This window comes from Chinchilla lanigera, unplaced genomic scaffold, assembly GCF_000276665.1.
Source record: "Chinchilla lanigera isolate Chin_1 unplaced genomic scaffold, ChiLan1.0 scaffold00073, whole genome shotgun sequence".
Taxonomy (NCBI): Eukaryota; Metazoa; Chordata; class Mammalia; order Rodentia; family Chinchillidae; genus Chinchilla; species Chinchilla lanigera.
Genome location: NW_004955474.1, coordinates 3871337 through 3885832, shown reverse-complemented (window position 1 = coordinate 3885832; position 14496 = coordinate 3871337). Strand labels below are relative to the sequence as shown.

The 14496-nt window shown below is 37.7% G+C and overlaps 1 protein-coding gene across 6 annotated transcripts in view; it reads left to right on the top strand.

Moving 5' to 3' along the window:
• Positions 1-14496, top strand: part of Arhgap24 (Rho GTPase activating protein 24) — a 438515-nt gene that overhangs the window by 338946 nt on the left and 85073 nt on the right. The gene's annotated exons all lie outside the window — the stretch shown is intronic.

Genomic DNA, 14496 nt, shown 5'->3' with positions numbered 1-14496 from the left:
TTTTTTTTTTTTTGGTTTTTCTCCGGTACCGGGAACCGAACTCACGACCTTGCGCTTGCCAGGCAGGCGCTTTTGCTGCTGAGCTAAATCTCCAGTAAAGGTCTTATAAAAGTTCCACACAAGTGTCTAGAATGTAGCAGCAAAGACTATTAAGGGGCAATGCTTCAGTGTGTTACCATCCAAATCATCACGATTGGACCACGGTTCTAGTGTAAATCCAGCATCTCTATCAAAGCCAAATAGCAACTGTTGTAGTTTGGGGTTTGAAAGGTGAATGATAATACAATACAGGACATTTAATTATAAGATTATTTATAACAGTCACCCAAAGAATCATATACAAAGAGTGTAGGAAATCTATCCACATGCTAAAGATCAAAGAATGCAGCTGAGAGCCTGGATCCCACAGTAATGTCCTGCTTGAGACAAGCTGGAGACCTAGAGCTCATCACAATGCTCCCCCACAAATCTAACTTGAGGCCAAGAGGCCAAGAACAATGCCTCATGCAGGCCTCTTTCACGGATCTGTGCTGGGAAGGCCCAAAAGTCAGTGGTGGAAGCTAGATAGTGAGTGCCAGTGAGATGAAGGATCTGTGCCAGCAGGCTGAGGAATCTGAGAGGGAGCCAGGAAATGACACTCAGGGTAAAGACCAGAGCTCCCTCATAAAATACCACAGCCATCCTCAGCAACAGTGAGGTCTGGAGCTCCTCCGACGATGAGGTCAGCCAAGTTCCCACCAGGAAAGCCAATGCGACAAGCTTCTCCAGGAGACTGAGCAGTGCACCATCTTCCCCTCCAGAGCCAGGAAGCGATTCAGAAAATGAGGACCAGAGCTCTCCCAAAGTGAACCATAGCCATTCTCAGTGACAATGAGTTCCCAACCTCCTCCTCCAACAATGAGAACAGTCAAGTTCATTAGGAAAGCCAGCATGACAAGCTCCTACAAGAGAACCAACAGCAGCCCCAGGAAAACCAGCCGCTCCCAGCAGCTTCTGTAACAGCTTCTAACAGTCTCTGAACTTCTTGTCCAGTTCTGCCTCTTATGCTGCCAGCAGCAATACTCAGGTGGGCCTCCCACACTCAGCACCATGCTGGTTCAGTTCATCTGGGTGTTACAAATTGACCACCAGTTGTCAGTCCATCACAGCATCTAAAGCACAGTTTTCCTAGAGCAGATTTGAGTCCAGTGTAGGGTAAGACACAATTCAGGGGGCCTGGGGATTTAGCTCAGCTGCAAAAGCGCCTGCCTGGCAAGCCCAAGATCGTGAGTTCGGTTCCCGGTACCGGAGAAAAACCAAAGAAAAAAAGACACAATTCAGGACTGCCTTGTACACAAGCTACTGTCCTTGAGCTGCCAGCCAAGAAGAAGGAGAAAGAAATTGTCCAACAGACCCGGCCTAGCAAGAGAAGACTAAGGATATTTAAACATTCTGTGTCCTCTGTCAGAATAGTCTAGGTCAATCAAATCAGCAGGGATTGTTCCAGGGAACAAAGAACCTAAAAGACAGGGCAGTGCAGGGGACTCTAGCTCGTCCTTATCTGAGTTTGCCACTGAATAATAGAAAGCCTGGTAGAAACCCACATGCAAAGAAGAATTTGAGAAGGTTCCCTAGAGAGTTGTGAGCAGAAGATGTTCAAAAGACGTGAAGGATATATCCAGCTGAAAGGGGTTATGGAGAAGATGTGAAGAGATGAGGAAGATTTTGATAGGTTTAGTGATTCGTCTTAACCCTGGCTGAATGTTAGAACCAACTCATTCACCTGGGTTGCTTATGAAACATGTTCTGGAAAGGTTCCTCTCCTTTCTTGGGGATTCTGGCGCAACTGAGGTTGAAAGGGAACTGTGGAAAGAAGCTCTTCTGGCTATCAGGACTGCCAAGAGCATAGATCCAAAGACGAGAAAGACACTCATTCAGGGGCTGAAGTCATCTGGTTTTGCTGGTGCAGGCACCATGGTCCATGTTGTGCATAGGGAAGGAAAATAATAAACCATTGTACAAAGAATGCCAATGGCACAACTGTGACAAAGCAGCAAAACTAAGAGGAACGGAGCAACTAAAGTGGAATTGCATCTTGGAACCAAGGGAGCTGAGGGTTTCTGGAGAAATAGTATGATTGCAGAAAAAAAATGTAAGTAGAAATTAGAAAAATGTGAGCCAAAGAGAGAAGGCAGGAAGCCTGCATTTTTCTTACATTTTGATCTTAAATGGTCATTCTAAGGCTGCTTGTTTTGTCTTAATTTGCTTGCACATTGATCTACAGTTTTTCATACATGTTTAGTGAAAAACAATGTATGCCTTAATTTAGTTATAAAATAGAGACTTAAAAAAATCTGCATATCCACTAAACCTCCCCTAGCATTCAGAGGGTAAACATGTGAAAACTCAACTCATAGCATCCATTCTTACAAAAAGTAGCAAGTATTTAATTTAAGAGCATATAGATTAAAATGTAATTGATAATACCATAAAACAGTATCATTTCATTAGCACTCTTAACTATCTCATCATTACTCAGTGAAGTGGCAATTCCAATTTATTGCACACAGCCCATTTTTCAAAGAATTTTGCTCAAACTTTCTCAAACAAACTCTTTTTAGGCACCATCTGACCTTACAAGATTATAGGCCATTTAAACAAGAAGATGCCGAAAGGTTAATGAGGGGAAAAAAAAAATGTGTTGCCTACTTTGATTTTAAAAGACCACTGGGACTGTAAACCACTTCAAAGCCTGTCTTTTAATCTTCTCATTGTTGTGAAGGGTCAGGGGGGTGTGATTTTTATCCCTGGCAATCAGTTTCTGTCAAGAGTAGCTTTCTAAACATTTGTTAAGAGGGAATTACAAAAGTCCTATGTGTGGTCACTTGTCTCTCGCCCTCAGAGAGAGATGAGGGTGAAGATAGAAAGCCCCAGTCCTTGTTAACTTTCCTCCGTGTGCTGTATGTGCCCTCCACACATTCTTCCCACTTTCCACCAACACACCTAAGATGAGAGGACACTTGAGCCCAGAACCATCAAGAGGTGGAAAGTTGAACTTTCTTCTAGAACATATGGAAGGTAAAATCATCAATAAAATATTTCAAAGCTTTGAGAAGGAAATGTTGAGGTAGGAATTGGGGGTTTTGAGTGTGGAGTGAAATTGTTGTAGCAGCTAAATTTGTTAAAATCCTGTTACTGCAATTTCCTATCGCCTGCATCCACAAAATATCTCTATAAATAAAGTCTTTAGAATTTGCCACTTTCCACTCAGTTATGTTTGCTGAAGATGGATTCAGGTATTTTTTAAATTGTGTAAGTTCTGTGTGTCTGTCAGGAAACAAAGAAACTCCAAAAGTGACCCGAAGTCATTGTGTGTAAGCAAGTAAGGAAAAAAGTGAGGCTTAAGGGTCCTTCTGCTATTTAATGGAAATAGTGTTTCTGAGTGTTTGGATTTATTCCTAATTATCCAGCACACAGAGGATTTAGTCTCTTTGTATTACATGTTAGATTCGTTATAATTCCTTTACATACAATTTACTGTGTGTATGGTGTGATCTTGAGTCCCGTGGTTTAAAGTTAAATGCTGTATAACTTCTCCAGCCATTTAGCTTTGTAATCTACACAGACAACTGAATTTTGGTTTATATTTGCATCCAACATCTGAGTGTCTATGTATAGGTTTTTTAGTATATATCTTTATTTTAGCTCTTTTAAATTGTGCTTTTCTAGCAGGAGCCATTTTTACAAATTCTAATCTATAATACATTTCTAAAGAAATATATAAATAGCTATTAACTTCTCTCCAATTTTAGAGGCTTTATTAATTTTCTCAGAAAATACAATCATGTATTTTTAGAATCTTCAAAGTCATCTCTTTAAAAGTTTATTCAGTGTCTGTAGTTCAATAATTTGAAATATAACAAAAACATTGTTTTATCACATGCTATGTGGCTCACATGGTAAAATAATGGACAATATAATGTATGCCTTTCCTATCTTTTTTGAGTTATCTTTAGTAAGTTTAGGAAGCAGTAGTTCTTCTCATGTTCCATGTGCTTCCAAATAGTTGATGTCTCATGTGTGAATCCGTGTGGAGCACCACAATGGCGTGCTATCACATCTAGTAGAGTGGTCATTTAACAGCTGAGCTTTAAAATTTCATAGTTGAACACTAGAGTTTAAAGTGATAGATTATTTTCATTGTTATTATATTGACTATCTTTTTTTGGCTAAGAGAGCCAAGTTCTGGGTCAGCTATATGTTGCCTCATAAAAGAATCCTACAGAGAGAAATTTGAAACTCGGGGTATCATCAATTTTATTGTCTCACTTGTCAAATACATTAAAGATAAATATTAACCGGAGTCTTAACATCACTATTCTAGCATTATGGAGAATTTTCAATTATCTCATGCTATTTCAAACTACCTTTACAGCCTACATTTATATTTAATGTAGCAGTGTGACTGAATTCAAAATTAACTCATTGTCCAAGGGCCCAAGATAATTTTTAGCAAACCATGTGTTTAGCAAAAGTTTAATGATTGTCAGTGTGCATTATCTAGCAACATGCTTTATTTGTTGTAATATGATGAACTTCACAGAAGCAACATATCATATTTTGACCAAACAGAAATTGTAAGTTGAGGTGTTTAACTGATTCACAAACAGTAGTGAACTACCATGCAGAAGAACTTACTTTTCTCTTGCAATTTTCATCCTGTCTCCAGGTTAACATGCTCATGTCATGAAAAATTGAGTGCCCTATAGATGAAGAGTCAGTGTAGCCAAAAATAGTCCTAAAAGTACTCAGCCTTATCTTCACAGACCAAAGTTCTGTGCTACTCTGGACTCACTGCTGAGATAGTCTTGGGTTCATGCTACCCAAAGCAATTCACAGAGAAAGCAGAGTAGACACTTGATGTCTATTTTCTGACTGGTACTGTAAAAGTAAAACATTCTTAGAGCTTTGAATTTATTAATTAAATATCTTCTTTGCTATCACATAAGTGAACGCATTATATATGGAAATCGTGTCATAAAATAGGTAGAATGTTGAGGCTAGAATACATCTATTTTTCCCCTAAGGTTATTGTTATAAAGAGTATAGCACTTTTCATTGAGAGTGCATTCACACAGACATAAAGAAAACAGCTCCTACATGCTTCTCCACATGATAATGTCTGAACAAGGGAGACTTATATGGGCAGCATGTTTGTGCTTTCATACAGTTTATTGTAGGTCTTTACAGAGGAAATATCCAGTTTTACCACATACAAGATGTTAGGCATTTCCCTTACCTTGATCTCACCAGCAACTAGATAATCACTGAACTGACTAGTTTAGTATTATTACTAATAACAGATACACCTAAATATGTATACATCATGTGGCAATCTCCATTTCTGAAGTTAGAAGAGCAAATTCTGTAACCAATATACAAGAAATTACTTCAGTCCTGTATTTATACATAAAGGTCTAGAAGAAAGGAAGACAAGGAAAACTTATTTGCGATGTGATGGTATTTGGATTGTTTCTTTCATTAATATTATTAAATATTAATGTTATACATCATAATTTTTAAAGGAAGTCTTTCATAATTAGGTAGAAGATTAAAATGTTAAGACCCTTTAATCCAAGTGTACAAAAATTTCTCCCTCTCCAGAGTTCATTAATTGCACTCAATTAGGAAGTAGTCATAAAGGTGGATGTGGTGGTGCAGGCCTGTAATCTCAGCACTCAAGAGGCTGAGGCAGGGAAGTGCTATGAGTTCAAGACCAGCCTGGATGACATAGAGAGACCCTGTTATCAGAAGACAGGAAGTCTTGATTTTAAGAAACCTTAGTAACAGCAAATGAAAATCTTTCCTTAAATAATAAGAGGGAAAGAGAGAAACTGAGGAAATGCAACAGGCAGTATTTTAATACAGTGTAGGTTGGAGAACATCTCCATCAGCACTGGCTGTCTAAAGGAACATGTGCCCAGATGCTTGCAGGTGTGAAAACACAGCCCTATTTTAAGTGCCCTGTGAGAAAAGATGCTGAATTCCCATAGCATGAAAATCTTCCTTCACTGACATCACTACCTTTTCCTTTGTTGTGCATGCTTTCTAGTTCCCAAAGCTGATGTTTAGATGAATTTTGATCTAAGATATTAGAGAAATGTTCTGCAGGTGGTCTGTTCTTTCAAAAGCAACATCAATACCTTTTGCAAAATGTGATGTCATTGTTCACAGTTATTTTTTTCTAATCGGTTACATTTTTCTATAAAGTGGCAGAGAATGGATTGTGCCTTCCCTTGCTAAGTCATTGATAGATATGCAAGCCAATATTTTGCAATCAGAAGAATACCCTGGGTTACATAGTACTTGCTGACAAGTCCAAGCTTTGCATTATTTATAGAGATAGTTTCATCTCCTGGTGTCTCTTAGTATTCAGTTTTGTCTGGAACACAGAAGAAAGCACCTTCATCTCTCTATACCCAAACTTTCTTTATGTAAACCAACCCCCTTCTCTGTGTCCTTTACTACTTTCCCAATATCTTTTATTTTCCCTTTTCTCGTATGCACAAAGTAGGAGATGCTTTATAATTTTATGTGTTTTTGAAAATTTGTACATACTGTTCTTATCTTACAAATTAGAATGTAGGATATTTCTTAAATTATATTATCTCTAAAGATAATATAACAAAGTAAACCTTTCTTTTGTGGTCTTGGTATAAGGACAGTGTTTGTAGATGCGGATGTGCTTTTATTGTGTGAATTACTCTGAGCAGTAATTCTTATATCACTCAAAAAGATCACAGTTCTGCCTCTAAACTTATTGAATAACTGTTTCAAGAGGGTGGATATCCCATATCATTCATTTAGGAAAATGCCAGAGTTTTTCATTGAACAGTATAAATCCCATATGCGCACTGATACTGAAATAGAAGCCTGGTTTCATATTTCTCTTGAGCAGTAACCTGCAAGGTGGAAAGAGAGGCATTTACTAAATATGATGCCTGATCATTAAACACAGATACACTCTAGCTTTACAAGCCTTCCTAATTAGTGAAAATATAACTAATGTTGAAAAATATACCGTGCTGAGGGAAAAGTCTCAAAAACACGAGGTATCAGTATTTGCTTTTAGTGTAAGACATCATGAATTAGTAAAACACCTTTCATTCTGTGCTCTGTGAGGCTCAGCTGCAGATAGCAGTACACAAGGAAGGTCTATGTCTGAAGGGTCAGCAAACATTGAAAACCACACATCTCCTTTCGAAGACTATTTAGCTGCTTGTCTGCTGCTGTTTACAGAGCAAAATGGATGGGATGTCAGGAGACAACTCAAAGTATCTCACTGGTTACAGCACTGCACATTAATTCTCCTGAAACTTACACAGCAATTGAAATAGGCTCTCCCATAAATAATGCCATGCTTGCTGGGACTTCTATCATTTATGGCTGAGAATAGCAAGAGAAGCCACGGCACAGTATTTCTTCACATCACTCCCTAAATGCCTTATCTGTACGTAAATCATCTGAGTCCTGCCAGGATCTTTTATTGACCCTGTAAGACTTTTACTGCCATGTTGTTCCTTTTTATTGCCTCTTCTTTCTTCTTTTTTTTATTCCCAAACCCATGAGCTGAGAAGGAGGTTACAGTTTTCCAGTAAATGATGTATATATATTGTCTTCCCCATCACACTGTCAGGGGTGTAGGAAAGCAAAGCCTCTCTGTTACAGAAAAACAACCTAAGAAAATGAATCATCAGGCTGTTGAAAGTTCTGTGGGGCCCAGTCAGTGCCTTTTCTCTTAGCTGCTGGTTAACAATGACACCTAATCCTTAGCATTCATTGAAGGCAGAGCAAACATCGCTTACCATTTTATTGCCAGTACTTTCATCCCTAAAGACATCGCTATCCCTGTCTCTCTGTTCTCTTCTCTTCCTCTATCTTGTTTTTCTTGGTAATTACACAAACCTTTATTGAGTCCTTTACTGAGGTGGAATTTTTTCTAGGGACTCAGGACACAAAGATGTCTACAATTTTTCTGCAGGTAAGAAGCTGCCAACCTACTAGGGAGATATAATGAAGAATGGTACTAATATGTGAATATGTGACACGATAGAGGCATGAAGGTCAATAGCCACCCAAAAAGGAAACGTTTACCCAGGCTAGAATAGTAAAGACTAGAGAAGATGAAAATTTTAAGCCAGTTCTTAGAGCTTCAGTAGAAATTGTGCAAGGAAAGAAAGAGATGCCAGAGAGTGCAAAGAGATGAAAACCATTCAGGCAATGGCAGACAGAATATTTCGTCTAGAAAATCAGAGTGAGAAGGTGAGATTAGAATTGATAGGGAACCAGAGATAGATTTAAAACTAGAGTGTTAAGGACTTCTGTGGTCCTAGAACTGGGGACCTTATTGCCCCATGATGGATTGCTATTAAAGACTTTTAGCTGAGGAATTATCAAGTTTGTTCATATATATATTAATAACATAAAATTCACTAGGTTTGGGACTTTATTTCATTAACTTCTGAATCCCTGGACCAGAGTGATTACCAATAGGTACTGTATAACATGTGAATATTCTAAAATTGAATGAAGTCAATGGAATAATGATGGACTTACTGATGGAAGACACAAAGACAGGAGGCCCTGAAAGAAGACAGTGGTAGTCATCCGAGTGAGCAGTAATGAGAACTTGAACTACTGAGGCAATAGACATCAGTTTGTTCAGAGGTCTGAGCTGGAGAGAGATTTTGGATCACAAACTAATAGGGCTAAGTGACTCATTAAGTCTGAGACTTTAGGAAGAAATTAATTTCCACACAGGGGTTCCAATAATTTTCAAACAAGATATGAAAATACCAAAGAAAATGTAGATTGGGGTGGGGAGTGATGATCTTTATTTGGGGATAGTCTGTGTTTGAAATTAATACATGAGGTGTGACCAAATTATATGATGAATGTTTAAAGTTTTAAAAGTTGATTCCAGTAAAATGTTCAAGAGTCCCCATGAAAATAGTTCACTTTCCTTCTAACACACATATCCCGTCATTCTTGCCACTTTCTGAGGCAGTTCTGGAAATCTTTTATCAGGAGTGTCTTTACAAGATGTGACAAAAAATACAGTGAATGCTGCTGCAGAGTGATGCCCAATAGAGAATCAGGCTCATGAGACATCAGAGTTGTCCTCATCTACTGTAGCCACTGGGTCTAGCACTATGTGACCTCTGACTCTTTCCCAAAGTCAAAATGACCATGAAACGTAGATGATATTAATCAACTCAGGCCACTAAGTTAGTTATAAAAGTGGAACTAACGACGCTACCTAACAACATGGAAATTTAATGCCAGTTCCCAAAATGTCCCTGAAAGGCCATTAGATATTTCAGAGATTGTTTTTTATATCTCACAGTCCTTAGTGATCAGTTATATTAGTTCCCTGGCAGAGAGTACTTAAATATAAAGTTCTTTCGGAACTTAAATGTAACAATAATTGCTTCATTGAAACAAAAGGAAGAATAGAAAGAAGAACAGCGGCCACTCCTTGAAAAACACATACTTCTCCATATCAGGTATACTAAACAAATAGAATATTTGAGAATTCTGTGAGCTATTTAAATCGCAGTTCTAAGTTTTAATGAAATGATGCAATTGTAACAGAAGTATCTGCTCTAGTTTATTCCTTTTATTTATTTTAGGGAGCCAATATCATTTTGCAATCTGTCAAGTCAGTAGCGTCCATGATGTTTACAATTAGTTCTTACTTCTTAGTGTCTTTAAAAAAACGATTCCTATCTGACTCTTCATCAATTTCTTTTGCATCCACTTCCTACCAAGAAAACAGTATTTCTCTGTTTTGAATCCTCTCAACCCATGCAAGGAATTCTAACCTCTCCAGGCGCTTCTTAACAGTGTTAGAGAATTTCTTTATAGAAGTGGCTCACAGGTAGAATCCATTTAAGATGCTGCCACATCCCCTTCTCCACAATTGATTTGCATAGTAAACACTGAATGCCCATTGAGTTGTTTGTTTCTTTGAGAGAGAGAAATAAGCTCCTCTTCCACCTATTTTGCTGCTGCTGGTCACAGCAGTATCTCCTCCTTGTCCTTCCCTGTCCTCTCAGATCTTTATGTTGCAATTGTCATTGTCTATTTCTGCCCGTGGGAGCTCTGTTGAACAGCACATAAGCGTGGCATTGTATCTCATGTCTCTGTGCACACCTGTGTCGGTGTGCATTGCTGCTGGAGACACGGTGTCCTGTCCGTGAGCCATCCTGCTTCGGGAGCAGAGCAAACACTACTTTGCATCCCATGAGCACTGGCCATGAAGTGCAGGTGCTGGGACTCTCAGAAGCTGTCAAGGGGCTCTGTTTAAAAATCACTGTCTCTGTTCCCCTTTTACCTTGGACAGTATGTATGTACCATCTGGAATAGGATGAATTAAAGGCATCTTCTCCTCATTCCCAGTAGAGGAGCATCTCAATCCCTGAGGTCTTATCCAGGATGCCAGTTTTCAAGCTGAAGCTCCACCCACCTCAGCAACTGTTAACTCCAAAGGCCAATGTGAGGGAAATCACTCTCCACACTGCACATGAATGAGTAACAATTCCTTTATTTAAGAATAATATGCTTCTTAAAAGATCATGTATGTACTGAATTTCCTTCACATGTAGATCATTACACATCATATGAAATATGACCCAGATAAATGATCTGGCCCAGTCCTATGCTGGTAGATCAATGTTAAGGATTATTGGTCATTATTATTACTTTTAAAAAGGAAGTACCTGACAGTCGGACACAAATCAGACGGTATAAGTATTCAGATCTCTAAAGAAATGGGGACCTAAAAGAGAATCACAGAAAATCCAAAGACTGTGGTAGCTCATCTTCATTCTGAAGCTAGCAGCTTTCCATTCATCCCCTCTTCCTCAGGGTCACTTCTTTCTGTCTTTCTTACTCTTTTATTTTTTTTCCCCACCCTGGTTTTATCTGTCCTTTCACATTTATCACCCTTACTCTTTATGTATGGCACTTGTCCATTGCTTATAGCTTCTGTCTACATTCTTCCAATTTTCCTCTTTCATTTTTCAATATGATAAGCAGTTAAATTAAGAGCAGAGACAAGTGATGGAAAGAATATGAGTGTGTGTGTGTGAGTGTGTGTGAGTGTGTGTGTGTGTGTGTGTATGTGTAGTTTTATCCTTTGTGGTTGGAGTGGAAGGTGAGAAGGGAGCAGACATAAATGTCCCATATTGCCAATTTGTGTCGGACACTGATTACTTCTTCTTTTAATGTGATGAAAAGTCTCCAGAGAAAGTTATGACAAAGATATTAAATTACTGCTATTTTCCTTGAAAAGCCTTCTTTTTATTTTTGTTGCTACTTTTATTAATAAGCCAATCTTTTTATTCTTGTTTGAAGAATAACCAATAGGAAAAAAAGAGCTACCTCCTTCTCACAGGCAGAGTAGGTCAGCTCAAGGGTGTTTCAGCAGCTTCCCTGTGCTAGAGACAGGACTCTCTGGTAAAACTTGAGAATGGTTTGCTTGGCTTGACCACAGCATTTTCTTCCTCTGCCCTTTGCACCAATTACTAACAGTTCTGTACACAAACCTGTGTGCACATATCTCAAAGGGAACTGTCTATACCCACATGGACTGACACTCTTCCTTAAGAACAGGATGACTGCAGATGGGACTCAGGAAATGCCCATTCTGAATTTAGTTAATCTAGGCTACATTTCTTTGAAGATGAAAAAATGCATTTGGTAAATGATTTGAAAAACAGAATGTCAGGCTGTGGACGTGAATAAAGACTGACACATTAAAAGAAACTGAGCCAGAAGAGCTGGGTAGCTGACAGAGCTGGCACCTGGGTGATTGGTCACTTCCCTTATGCAAAGACAAATACCCAGAGATAAATTAAACAGTTATTCTAATCCAAGTTGAGCGATTTCATACATGTATAAACTTTTAAATGGCTGAAGATACGACTGTGTTGAATTCTGCAGTTAAAAATTATTAACCAGGTAGCTTTTCTTCTGAGAATTTTAGCACAAACATATTAGGAACCTACCTAAGAGTCAAACTTCTCTTTGCTTTTTTTTAACCTTAATTTTTAAAGAAAGAAAATCTGAGGTCATAAGGTTTGCATGAAATAGAATGGAAGGCGTTTTTGCAAAGTAAATAGAAAGCAGGCAAAATCCTATTGGTGACTAAAATACAATTTCACCTCTGGTGCACTTGGGACAAGGTCAGTTAATCAGTAAATAACTTTGGCTGGGCCATAAACAATGCTCAGCGGTCCCTTTCGACTTCTATCATTGCTGTAGCCACTCAACTCCAGGGGTCACTGATTTTTCTTTGCTGTTTATGAAGATTTTTCTTTGCTGTTTATCTCTCTTTCTTTACTGTATATTTCCAGTATGGAGAAAAAGAAAAGATGGATAAATTATTTTTAACAGATAAAGTGTATTAGATAGTATCCAGGAATAAAAAATAAACTATTTTTATGCAGCAAAAATAATAAGCTCTGCAGACAAAATATAGTTTGAGATATTATCTGATAAACCCCCAGGAAAAATTTTATTCATTTATTTATTTATTTTTTTTCCAGTACCAGGAATCGAACTCACGACCCTGCGCTTGCCAGGCAGGTGCTGTGCCACTGAGCTAAATCTCCAGCCACCCCACACAGGAAAAATTAAATCCAAGTCAAACAGTAAATTTATAAGGCTAGCTTCTTTCTGATCCTGTCCAAGACCCCAAAATATTATTGAATTCAGTGTTTTTAACTGTAATATACAATTTAAACTTATTTCATATTGATCAAGATAGTAGAAAAATGTGATATACCTCAGATAGTAAAGATAGTCACAGAATAATTAAGAAAATAAAGACATTAGTTAAAATATCTATTAATATATATAGTATTAAAATGACTAACATAAAAAAGAAACCAGATGACTAAAATTATATGTATATTAAAATGTTTATGATGCCAACCTATTGTGCAAAGTGACATTGGAGTAGTCAGCAAAACTTATCAAATAGAAAATGATGTTTAGACATCTGTAATGATGTTTAGACAATGACCACCTGTTTGTATTTATACTTACATATTCTTAATATCAAATGTTTCCCTGTTTTCTCCAAAGAAATATTTGATACAAAGAGGACCCAGCAGTATTAGTTACTCCTTTCATCTGCCACTTTGGGAAAGAATACTGTTCAGCAAACAGAAGCAGCGTACATTTACATGAAAATCTAAGTGATGTGTAGAAATGAAAGTTGCCATGTCCTGCATATCACTTTTGATACAGTACCCTCTTGAGTGTCCCTAGCACCATGAGGTTAAGCGGGTCTCCTAGGGATCAGAATGGCTGGGAATGGGATGCCAGGGATGCTGTTTTTGTAAGAATAAAGTCAGTCTTTCAAATTCCACTCAGGTTTGAGCAGCATACTAGTAACTTTTGTTTTGTTTTATTTTTCTATGTAAAAAAGGCCAGTTTGCTTAAAAAGGATAAACTCCTGTAGCTTCATACCAACATCACTGACAGCATTAATCAACACTTCTAGATATTCATTCAGCTGGCCCACTTAGAAAACTGGTTAAATCTGGAGAAGTGTGCAATTATATATATGCAATATAGATGATTTTATATTGTTTTAAAACATTTAAGTGAATATGCACTTTGTCATGTGAGACCTATGCCCACAACTTATTCAATAGTAATTCTATGTAACTCTTTTTTTAAAATCAATACATAATTGCGGTACAGAATGATTGCATTTATCATGGGGAGTTTAGCATGCACATAACACATATTCATCCTTTTTTTTCATCCCCTTCGCTTCCCATTCCTTCTTGCTCCTTCTAACTCTTGGTCCCTTTCCCACTTGCAAAAGCTGTATTTCCATTTTTTCTTCAATTATTTTCTTTTTCTATCCCCTGTCCCTCCTTTTCCTCCCTCTCTGCCCCCCTCTACTTCCAGCTCTTTTTAAACTATTTTTTTCACAGAAACATTTTTGTGTTGCTGCCATATTTAAATGCTTTCTATTATATATACTACAAAATGTCAGTATTTATGGAACTGAGTGTCTCACATCATTTTTCTGATGATATTAAAGGGTTGTAAGTTCCTCAGATCAAATAAATATAGGCAGTGCTAATATATACCAAGTTACGCATATTTTTTGACTGAATATTCAGTGTTTTAAATGTGCTGATATATTTTGTGTACCTCTTCAAGGAAATAGGTAGAATGTTGTACATTCACAGCTTACCTACGTTGATGTTTTCCTTTTTCCTGAATTACCTATTCACATTTTTTTTGCACTTGACAAGTTTTCAGTATTTATTCTCATATTTGGTATTTATTAAAATGGAAATGTACTCTTTTTAAAGTATTATTTTATTTTTTTTTTGTTTGTTTGTTTTTTCTCCGGTACTGGGAACCGAACTCACGACCTTGCGCTTGCCAGGCAGGCGCTTTTAGCCGCTGAGCTAAATCCCCAGCCCC